Here is an 11,855-nt window from a genome sequence, read left to right as displayed (position 1 = left end):
TTCTAGTGAGAAACTACAAAACAGTTTATATCAATTCATGAAGAAGTATAAAACATATGAGGAAAATAACGAGAACTACTCCGAAGTGCCTCGTGAACATGTCAGCCTCCTCTAACGAGAGCTTTCTCAAAGGTGCATGCATAGCGCCTCTCGGGAGGTCCCTAACCATGTCACCTCGGCCCAACCTCATAGAACTCAAGCAATCACCACATCCGTTATCCCTTAGACTCATGGTCTTCCCCACGAGAGCTTTCTCGATGGGGCACGCATAGCACCTCTCGGGGGATATCTGACTTTTTTCCTCGGCCAACAACAAATAGGTACAACAGTATGGCCACACGAATTTTATAAATACAACAGTTAAAAAGCCAAAAGCATATATTTTTCAGAAAAAATACATTTCATATATGCAACATGATTTCATGTAAGAGAATAACAAGAGTTTACATATAAGAACTTAACGAAACACGTCTCATGCAATAGAAGTCTCTCATAAGAGAAAAAAAATAGGATTTGGAGTATAGGAGTCTCACCTTGTTGGTTTATCTCTTGGACGGTATGATTTCACTGCAAACGGCCAAGGTTTCTGCAGAAAACACGCATTTTGGTAAACCAAACCTCAAATATTTTTACATAGGGTTGAGGGGCATTAAAGTAGGGGAAAAACTTGAAAAGTTGAAGAAAAATGGGCCTCTCACGCGCCCTCACGCGCCATGGAAAAGTGAGCCATGCCCCTTCACGCGCAACCACTTTTCGACGCGTGTAACTCACGCGTTGCATAGTAGTTTCGGATAGTTCCACCTCTGTTTAGTTTTTCGGCCATAATTTCCTCATTTTAACTCCGATTTGACCCCCGTTTGAACCTACACGACCCTCTATTTCCCCTCTATAGGATTATCAAAAAAAGGGACTTACCTTGCTTTTTTCTGACTGATTTTGGTGAATTCCAGCGAAAACCCACAACTCCGATGAGGCTCGTTCTCCGCCGCTTTCTTTCCGCCTTCTTGCAGAACTTCCTCCCATCTCTCTAGACCAAGCTGATCCACTCATAGTGCCTCACTCCTCTAAACTCCCTTGAATAATTTCAGAACAACCCATAGTGCCTATTTATAGATTACTTGAACCAATCACCTTATGCCACTTGTTACAATCTAAGCCATGGACTCCAAAGACTCAAAGATGTAATTGAATGGCTTTTCAAATCCAAAACTAGAATGAATTTAACTTTTGAAATCCAATCTAATACCCCAAACTTTTTTCCAAATGACATTTTGGCCCTTGTTTCAAGTTCTCAACTTTAATATTTTACCACATGAGCTCTTAATTTCATCCTTATTTTATTTGGATAATTCTCTAATTACAATTACACTCTCAAACATCAAATTTATCGAGATACTTAAAATCTCAAATTAATAACTCAAAATTACTCGATATGTACAATTTTCGAGAAGCCCTTACTATCATTTGGCCTTTTTAAACTATAACTTAGCTTAACCGAAAAACCATCTCTGATTTGATTTCTTTCAGTGCCATAAATTTCACCTCGAGACGTTCGTAAAAAATATACCTTTGTCCTTAGGTATCTAAGCTCCAGGGCACACCCTGCAGCTGATTCGATCACTTGTTGCCATTTCAAGCACATTTTTCAGTATTTTAATCTCACTTCAAATACATGGCAACTTTACGAAAATATGGGGTATTACACTTGTTGTAAGGTTTGTGTTGAGCCTAAAACTCACCTGGTGTAAAGTTTGTGTAATACCCCAAGAGCCCATAAAAGGGTAGTATATATTGTAAAACCCCAAATTTTCTAAAGGGCTCAAGAGTAATTTAAGCTTGGGTCATAGGAGAAATTATCAAAGGATTAGGGGCTTAAATGTAATTTCTTGTAATTATAAGTGTTGAATCGACTGAAAAGAATGTCCCAGAGTGTAATTAGCTATGAAAAATGATATGGTCTCGATGAGCGTTCTGAGAGAGCATTTATGGAATTAAAAGAAATCTAAATTGAGACCATTTTTGGTACAACTAAAATACAACTCTAATTGAGGCTGAAATATCGAATTATCATAGGGGACTTCCGGTAAGGCATCGGAACCTTGAGGGGGCTCTGATTTTTCATAACGATCAACCCTGAGGGGGTTTCAGGATGAATCGAGGGCCCGGTGAGGATGCTCGGGCAAAATTGGTCTTTATCAAGTAAATTTGAAGTTATTAATTTTGGATTTAAGCATCGTAATGCAAATTTGATTGGATGTTAGAGCGTGTATTTGCTGTTATAGAAATTCCCAAGTGATATAACGAAGAATTATAGGGATTTAATGTGAGATATATAGTATATATATGTATATGCAAGCATGTGTGAGGGCAAGGGAAGCTTCAAGATTTATGTCCGTGCACATGAGGGGGCAAGGTTGCGACATGTTGGAACTGCGCTGAGGATTTGCAGAGAGTTTAAGAGGGTTGTCGAGAGGGAGAGTGATGCCCAAGTTTCTTCTGCTATAAATAGGTAGAAGTAAAGGGAGAAAGAGAGGGAAAGAGGTAGCCTAATTTGTCCATGGCTATAGCAATTTCACGTTGTTGCAGTGGCCGAAAATAGAGAGCAAATAGAGAGAGAGAGAGAGATCAAAAGAAGGAAAGGAGGTCGACCGAAGGAAGCAGCTGAGGCCGGCCATAATGAGCAGATATCAACCACGACCGCAAGCCGCGACCATGGCAGCGTTGAAGCATGGCGATGGCAGCGGGCAGCTTTAAGCTGCTATGCAATGGTGGCCGTTTGCGGGAAGGCCGATTTCGGTGGAGGCCCAATAGGCCATCGGTGTGAGCAGAAGTGGCCGACAGCGCGAGGTGCAACGACTGGCCGTGCGCAGGTCGCGCACGCAGGAGTTGTAGAGACGGAAAGAAGAAGAAGAAGAAAAGAAAAAGAAAATAAAAGAAAGAATAAGGAAAAAAATAGAGGAAATGTGGGAAAAATCTAGAAAAATAGGAAATGAAGATTTATGATTATTCTAGAGATTTTGGCGAGAAAAACTGTTCGGGCACGTATTTCGAGATGGTGCACAAAAATCAAGGTAGTGGGCTCGGGAATCAATGTTATGCATGAAAATTGAGATGGTACGCGAGAATTGAGGTAGTGCGCCAGAATCAAGGTGGTGTGCGAGAATTGAAGTAGTGCACGATAATCAAGGTCGAGCACGTGTTTCGTGATCAGGGCAGGAATGCTGAGGAAGCCTAAGAGGCTAAGTTAAGGTAAGTAAAGTTTCCTCGAAATTTTTAATAAATTAGGAAAGTTGTTTTATGAATTGTTATAGAGAAATAATTGGAAGATATTTGAGGAATATTTAGTATGGATTTATTGAATAAATATGATGGCTAGGGTATGTTGAGGATTCGAATTGAGTACGTTAGAAGCCTGGCACGAGAATCAAGATGTTATAAGATGTGAATGAGGTAAGTGGTACTTCCCAAACTGGATTTAGTTATATGAAAAGGCTTGATTTGAAAGTGGTTTTCCCAAAACCCAATTTGATGTAAATGATTTTATCATGTTATCATGTCTTGATGTGAATATGTCATGTAGATTGCATTTACATGTATTGATGATGAAATGTGCATACATTCACGATGACATTATTGATCATGCATCGCATAAAGGGTTTGGAATTATGGACTAGCGTACCTGCTCTACTAAGGGTGCACCCATACATCTCGATCCAGGAAGAAGGCTGTAAAAATGGGGAGCAGCAGTTAGGTGCGGTTGACTCAAATCGAAAATGATGAGGACATTTTTCATTTTTCATACATGCACGAAAATGATTTTGTACCCTTACTTAGATGATTCATCATCTAACTTGGGCTTTATTCCTGGAATATTCAAATGTTTCAGATGGAGATTGTAGCAGATACGAGGATGAATGAGGCATGAAATGTCACTTAACAAAGTGCATGATGAATGAATGATGAGATGAATGTATGTGATGTAGCCCATGCGTTTAAGTTCTACTACTTTGAAATCTGAATGTTTTGAAAGTCCATGATGTAAGATATGAGTTATGATTGACGTTTTGAAGAATGATGATGTATAATCTTATGGTTAATGACGATGTATAACCCGATTTAGGGTTAATGTTAGTTGAGAAAGTATGTTATGTTTTAAGTCATGTTGAGGAACTTGTGTTCCATTGATTAACAGCCTTGTATTGGGAATAAGCTCGGGAAGTGATGATGTAGGATTTATTATTGATGTTAAGATATCAAGTTCGATTCTAGCTTCCGAAATAAATGTGTATGATGATTCTCTTTCGAGATAAAATGATTGGAAATTCTGAGATGAATGAGAGGAATGATGTGATTTAGCATTAGTTTGTAAGAAAAAAATTTATTGTCCCAGAATTGTCCCAAGTTATGACGCGCCCGAGAAAGCGAGGCGTTACATATATCGAGGATAAGTAAGGAGAAAAACAACACTAGTTGGATACCTTTTGAGCTGAATGTAGGCAAAGAACTCCCGGGTTAAGCGTGCTTGAGATGGGAAAGCTTAAGGATGGGTGATCCCTTGGGAAGTTCGCATGGGCCCATTAGGGTAAGTTGTTCCGGTCCTTCTTATCGCTCAATCCGGGATGTTACAGGTGGTATCAGAGCTGACCCGGGAGGTGTGTTGGGACCGTGTACGAGTCAAAAGATGGGGGTACTAGACTGGGGACCGTGTACTAGCCCAAGGCTGGAGGCACTGGACTAGGGACATTGGAAGGTGGAGAGCTGGGACCAGTTGTAAGGTCACATGACGAGGACGTCATGTGCTTAAGGGGGAGAATGTAATACCCAAGAGCCCAGAAAATGGTAGTATATATCGAGGATAAGTAAGGAAGGAAACAACACTAGCTAGATACCTTTTAGGCTGAATGTAGGCATAGAACTCCCAGGTTAAGCGTGCTTGAGCTGGGGAAGCTCAAAGATGGGTGACCCCCTAGGAAGTTTGCATAGACCCATTAGGGTAAGTTATTCTAGTCCTTCCTATCACTCGATACAGGATGTTACAGTTTGAGTTGAGCCTAAAACTCACTTGGTGAAAGGTTTGAGTTGAGCCTTAAAAACTCATTATATAAGGTTTTGAGGTGAACAGTGGTAAAACCCTTGTTATGGTTGATCACTAGTAAAAGTGATTGGGATTGAAAAATCCTTCAAGTGGGTAAGCTTGAAAGTAGTGGACTAGGCGGGGTGCCGAACCACTATATATCTTGTGTGCAATTGTTCTTTTGCTTTTGCTTATCATTATTACCTATTGCTCATGTTTTCAAAAAATTATTTTCAAAGTCTAAAACAAAGTTTCCTTGAGCATAAGTTTATACATATACATATAAACATATTTTTGATATACAAACATCTTTAGTATACTCTTACTTATGTAAATCATCTTTCCCAAAGATCATTTTTGGAAATACATGCTAAAAGATTTCGAATCAAGCAAAACAAAAAAGTATATTTTGAAACTAGCAAAATAGTGAGGTATATTTCGAAACATATATAGTAGATTTCAAAACCTACTTAGTAGAAAGGTTTATTTCAAAATATATACCCTATATTTTGAAACATAGTATTCTGCCATCAACCATTGTTTTAATTATCGAAAAATTTATACGAATCCCAATTCACCCCCTCTCTTGGGATATATTTGCCATCATTAGGACCAACAAATGTAGCCTTCATATCTAAAGTTGAGCCAACTTGCATAGATCAAGCATTAGAAGATGAATTTTGGATTAAGGCTATGTAAGACGAATTAGATCAATTCAAAAGAAATGAAGTATGAGAATTAGTTCCTAGACCCAAAGACAAATCTATAATAGGAACCAATTGGGTCTTCAAGAATAAATTAGATGAAAATGAAAATATAGTAAGAAACAAGGCAAGGCTTGTAGCCAAATGATACTGCTAAGAGGAAGGTATCGATTTTGAAGAATCATATGCTCCCATAGCTAGGTTAGAAGTAATCAGGATGCTTTTAATTTTTACCTCTCATATGAATTTCATGTTATATGAAATAGATGTAAAGAGTGCATTCTTAAATGACTACATAAATGAAGAGGTTTATGTGGAACAACCTCCTAGTTTTGAGGATTCTCGTTTAGAGGACCATGTGTATAAACTAAGAAAAGGCTTATATGGTCTCAAACAAGCTCCTAGAGCTTAGTATGAAAGATTAAGCAAATTTCTTATTGAGAAAGGTTTTTCAAGAGGGAAAATTGACACAACTCTATTCATAAGACATGAAGAATCTAATATATTAATCATTCAAGTATATGTAGATAATATAGTATTTGGAGGAACAAGTGAAAAGCTTTGTAAAAATTTTGCAAATTTAATGAAGAGTGAATTTGAGATTAGTCTAATGGGAGAACTCACATATTTTCCAACCCTCCAAGTAAAACAATCAAAAGAAGGAATCTTTGTTTATCAAGCAAAATAGATAAAAAAAAATGTTAAAGAGATTTGGGATGGAAAATGCTAAAGTAATAGGCACATCTATGAGTACATCCACAAAATTGAATAAAGATAATCAAAGGATAAGTGTGGATCAAAAACTCTATAGGACTATGATAGGGCCATTACTTTACCTAATGGCAAGTAAGCCCGATATCATGTTTAGTGTATGTCTATGTTCTAGATTTCAATTTAATCCCAAAGAATCGCATGTACTAGCCGTTAAAATAATTTTCAAATATTTAATTGCAACACAAGATGTAAGATTGTGGTATCCAATTGGGGATAATTTCAAATTGATTAGATATTCCGATGCGGACTTTGTCGGTTGTAAGGTAGACCGTAAGAGCACTTATAGAACTTGTCAAACATTGGGAAACAAGTTAATTTCATGGTTTTCTAAGAAACAAAACTCGGTAGTTTTATCCACTACCGAAGCCAAATATATAGCTATCGGTAGTTATTGTGCTCAAGTTCTTTGGATTCGTCAAGAACTAAATGACTTCATAATCAATTTTAAGCAAACGCCCATTAGATGTGATAATACCAATGCAATTAACATCTCTAAGAATCAAGAGTTGCATTCAAGAACAAAGCATATAAAGGTTAGACATCATTTCCTTAGGGACCATGCCCAAAATCAAGAAATATCTTTTGTGGTTGTCCCAACGGAATTACAATTAGCAGATATTTTCACAAAATCCTTACCACAAGAAAGATTTCATTTTATTCAAAGGGAATTAGGGACCCTTTATGAATAGTCAAGAACAGTTTTGACCATTGATGTGTTATCTGTCTATTCTAAAATGTCTAAATGTGTTCTCATATATATGAATGATAAATATGTGCTAAATGCAAAAATATTTCATGAAAAAATTAAGCAATTTTAATACATCATAATTTCAAAATTCTTTAACTCTGCCTGGGGATGTTATCCACTGCCGGTCCCAAGCCTGGATAAAGGAAGAGGGTTGTGTTAGGTAGCCGACAGCCAACGTAAAACTTAGTCGGATCCAAAACATGAACTCTAGATAAATTATGAAAAATCGTTTGGGCGTGGGCGTAACCCTTCATAGTGACGTGCTACACTGCCCCCGTGTAGTGACAAGTGAGCTAAGGCTGCTGCATCGGCGCCCAGATGTAGTGATAAATGAGCAAGGGTTCCCGCATTTGCTTGGACGGATGTGGGTAAAGAAGCTAGTCCAAAATCAAAATCAAAACCAAAATCAAAATCAAAACCAAAACCAAAATCAAAATCAAAATCAAAAACAAAATCAAATTCAAAGTCAAGGCCAAAAACAAAATCAAATCCAAAGTCAAGGCCAAAAACAAAATCATAGATTAAGGATTGGGTCATGGAACATAGGAACATTAACAGGCAAAGCTATGGAAGTGGTGGATGTGATGATTAGGAGAAAAATTAATATTATGTGCCTTCAAGAGACGAGATGGGTAGGGAAAAAAGCAAAAACTTTATCAGAAGCTGGATATAAAATATGGTACACAGGAACTGATCGAACAAAAAATGGAGTGGGGATTATTATGGATAAAAGCTTAATAGATGAGGTAGTGGATGTAAAGAGAATGGGGGATAGGATTATTATGGTGAAGATTAGTCTAGGAAGAATGACTATGAATATCTTTAGTACATATGCACCACAAGCGGGGTTAGGTGATGAGATAAAAGCAAAATTCTGGGAGAACCTAGAGGGACTCATACAAATGATACCAAGATGAGAGAGTGATTATAGGAGGTGACTTAAATGGGCACGTGGGTAGAGACGGAAACGGATATAGAGAGGTACACGGAGGGTATGGATTCGGGGAAATTAATAATGAGGGTAAATCTATCCTAGATTTTGCTATGGCATATGGGCTCATTATAACCAATACTAGGTTTAAAAAACGGGACGAACACTTAATCACATATAAAAATATCACCTCAAACACCCAAATAGATTACTTCCTCATGAGACAAGAGGATTGGTTATGTTGTAGGAATTGTAAGGTGATACCGGGAGAGTGTTTGACTACTCAACATAGACTTCTAGTACTTGACGTTCAAGTAAGAAATTGGAAGAGAAAAAATCACATAAAACAAAATTCAAGAATCTGGTGGTGGAATTTAAAAGGGGAGAAACAACTAATCTTCAAAGAAAAATTAAGGGGTAGAAGGGAATGGAATGGAGAAAGACAGATAAACCAAATGTGGAAAGAAATGGCTAATGCTCTGAGAAGCACAGCAAAGGTAGTCCTTGGAGAGACAAATGGTAGAGCCCCTAACCTTAAGGAGTCTTGGTGGTGGAATGAAGAGGTACAATTGAAAATTAAAAATAAGAAAACTTGCTATAAGACGGTATATCAATGCAACAATGAAGAAAATCAAAAAAATTATAAAGAAGCAAAAAAGGTAGCAAAAAGAGCTGTTAGTGAAGCAAGGTCAAAAGCATATGAGAATCTATATAAACGACTTGATACAAAAGATGGAGAAAGGGATATATATAAATTAGCTAAAGCAAGAGAAAGAAAAACATGGGATTTAAATCAAGTGAAATGCATAAAAGATGACAATCAAAATGTTTTAGTAAATGAGGGAGCGATTAAGGAGAGATGGAAGGAGTATTTCACAAAATTATTCAATGATGGTGGTGACACAAGAGTTAGGTTGGGACATCTTAGTAACTCCGAAGGGAATGTGAGCTACACATTCTATCGACGCATAAGTTCAAATGAAATAAGGCAAGCTTTAAAAAAGATGAAAAATCATAAGGCAGTGGGACCAGATAATATACCAATAGAAGCATGGAAATGCATGGGAGAAGAGGGCATCTCCTGGCTAACACAACTATTTAACGCCATCCTTAAATCAAAAAAGATGCTAGATGAGTGAAGGAAGAGTTCTTTGGTTCCTATATACAAGAACAAAAGAGATGTTCAAAACTGTGAAAATTATAGAGGAATTAAGTTAATGAGTCATACCATGAAACTCTGGGAGAGAGTAATAGAGCAGAGGCTCAGAAAGGAAACAAAGGTGTCAGAAAATCAGTTTGGTTTCATGCCTGGTAGGTCAACAATGGAAGCTATATATTTATTGAGGCGTCTAATGGAAAGGTATCGAGATCATCAGAAGGACCTACATATGGTGTTTATAGATCTAGAAAAGGCCTATGATAGGGTTCCTAGAGAAGTATTATGGAGGGTTTTAGAGAAGAAATGAGTCAAAATAGCCTATATACAAGCCCTTAAGGACATGTATCATGGTGTAGAGACAAGGGTCAGAACATGCGGAGGGGATACTGAACCATTTACAACTATAATAGGACTGCATCAAGGTTCTGAACTAAGTCCATACTTATTTGCCCTAGTAATGGATGAACTCACTAAAGATATTTAGACAGATGTGCCATGGTGTATGCTATTTGCAGACAACATAGTGTTGGTGGATGAAACAAAAGAAGGAGTGAACACTAAGCTTGAGTTGTGGAGAAACAATTTAGAATCTAGGGGATTTAAATTAAGTAGAAAGAAAACATAATATATGAAATGCAAATTTAGTAAAAATGCAAGAGTGGGTGATGTTATAATAAAATTAGAAGACCAAATCTTACAAAGAAAAGACCATTTTCGATATTTGGGATCAGTGATTCAAAAAGATGGAGAAATCCACGAGGATGTTGCACATAGAATTAAGGTAGGTTGGCTAAAATGGAGAAATGCATCGGGGGTGTTATGTGATGGTAAAATCTCATTAAAATTGAAAGAAAAATTTTGTAGGACAGTTATAAGACCAGTCTTGCTGTATGGCTCAGAATGTTGGGCAGTCAAATACTAGCATGAGCAAAAGACGAGTGTAGCAAAGATGAGGATGTTAAGATAGATGTGCGGACATACAAGAAAGGATAAAATTAGAAATGAAGTTATTCATAATAAGATAGGAGTAGTGCCAATCGAGGAGAAGATGAGAGAGACTAGACTAAGATGGTTTGGTCATGTGAGAAGGAGACTAAGAGAGGCTTCTGTGAGGAGAGTTGATGAAATGGAACAATTAGTCACAAAAAGAGGTAGAGGTAGACCCAAGAAGACTTTGGGAGAGACATTAAAATTTGATATGAAATATATGGATCTAAATGAGGATATGACAAAAGACAGAAATACATGGAAGTCTAGAATTCATGTAGCCGACCCCACATAGTGTGTAACACCCCCTCTCCTAGAACTGCCCGAGAAGAGGTGCTACGAGGAAAATATAAAATAAACTGGCTGATAATCTGAAATCTGATACCATGACTGAACATCTCAATCAATTGGATTAAAAACTCTTAGTCAATACAAACTGAAATGCATAAACTCTTACTGAGGGACAATCCCTCAACTGAATTATAAAATAAGATCTAATCTAAGAAAACTCTATAGAACTCAACAGACTCCCAGACATCTTTTATCTTGAGCGGCTCCACGTACACACACTACTGAACACTGCTGCTAGGCCCCACATCTGATACTCCCCTGCTAGAACCTGGAGGGGTGAAGAGTACAAGGTGAGCTACAAAAGCTCAGCAAGTAATAAGCTGGAAAGAATACTGAGGCTGAATCGAAGAATATCGATACTGATAAATAACTGACTAAACTTGTACTGTATAATCACTGTCTGATTGCATTTATAAAAATGTAATGCACATAAACTGTAAACTAAATGAAGGTATGCAACTTTGGCTCATAGGCCCACATAATCTGATAATACATACCTGTCTGATCTGAAACCTGCATACATAAAACACTGTAAGCACATACTGTGGGCAAAGCCCCTAGCCCCCTGGTTGCCACCAGGCGAGCAACTCATAAACTGAGCTAAAACTGAAACTGATGGGATCCCCGCGGACAGGCCGCCTAGCGCGCATAATGCAATGCAATGCTCACATAAATGCTGGCACACGATATGTAGTGCTCCATATAAAGTCATGCTCAATGCTCATACCAAAATGTATGCACATAATCTCACAAAATAATGCTGATCATGTCAAAATAAAATAATATTGAACATGATATGATCTTCATCTATATATTGGAATACAAAGATTCTATGAATTATGATTTATGGTATGGGTATGATTAACTTGTCATGTTCTGGCTTATGAATTCAATGTTGGAAGGTATTGAATACATTGATTGAATTAAACTTGAATTAGTACTCACTGGAAGCTAAATTAGATTTCTGGAAAAGTCATCCGGATATCAGAAAGGATATCAGGATAAGAAGAAAGACATCCAGATATGAAGAAGGCTCATCCGGATACACTGACATTCAAAGAAGAAGCTATTTGGATATGCTGGGAAGTATTCGGATATGAACTAGGACATCCGGATATGATTCTGGT

Source organism: Diospyros lotus, chromosome 1, assembly GCF_014633365.1.
Source record: "Diospyros lotus cultivar Yz01 chromosome 1, ASM1463336v1, whole genome shotgun sequence".
Taxonomy (NCBI): domain Eukaryota; kingdom Viridiplantae; phylum Streptophyta; class Magnoliopsida; order Ericales; family Ebenaceae; genus Diospyros; species Diospyros lotus.
Note: the sequence above shows the minus strand (reverse complement) of the source record.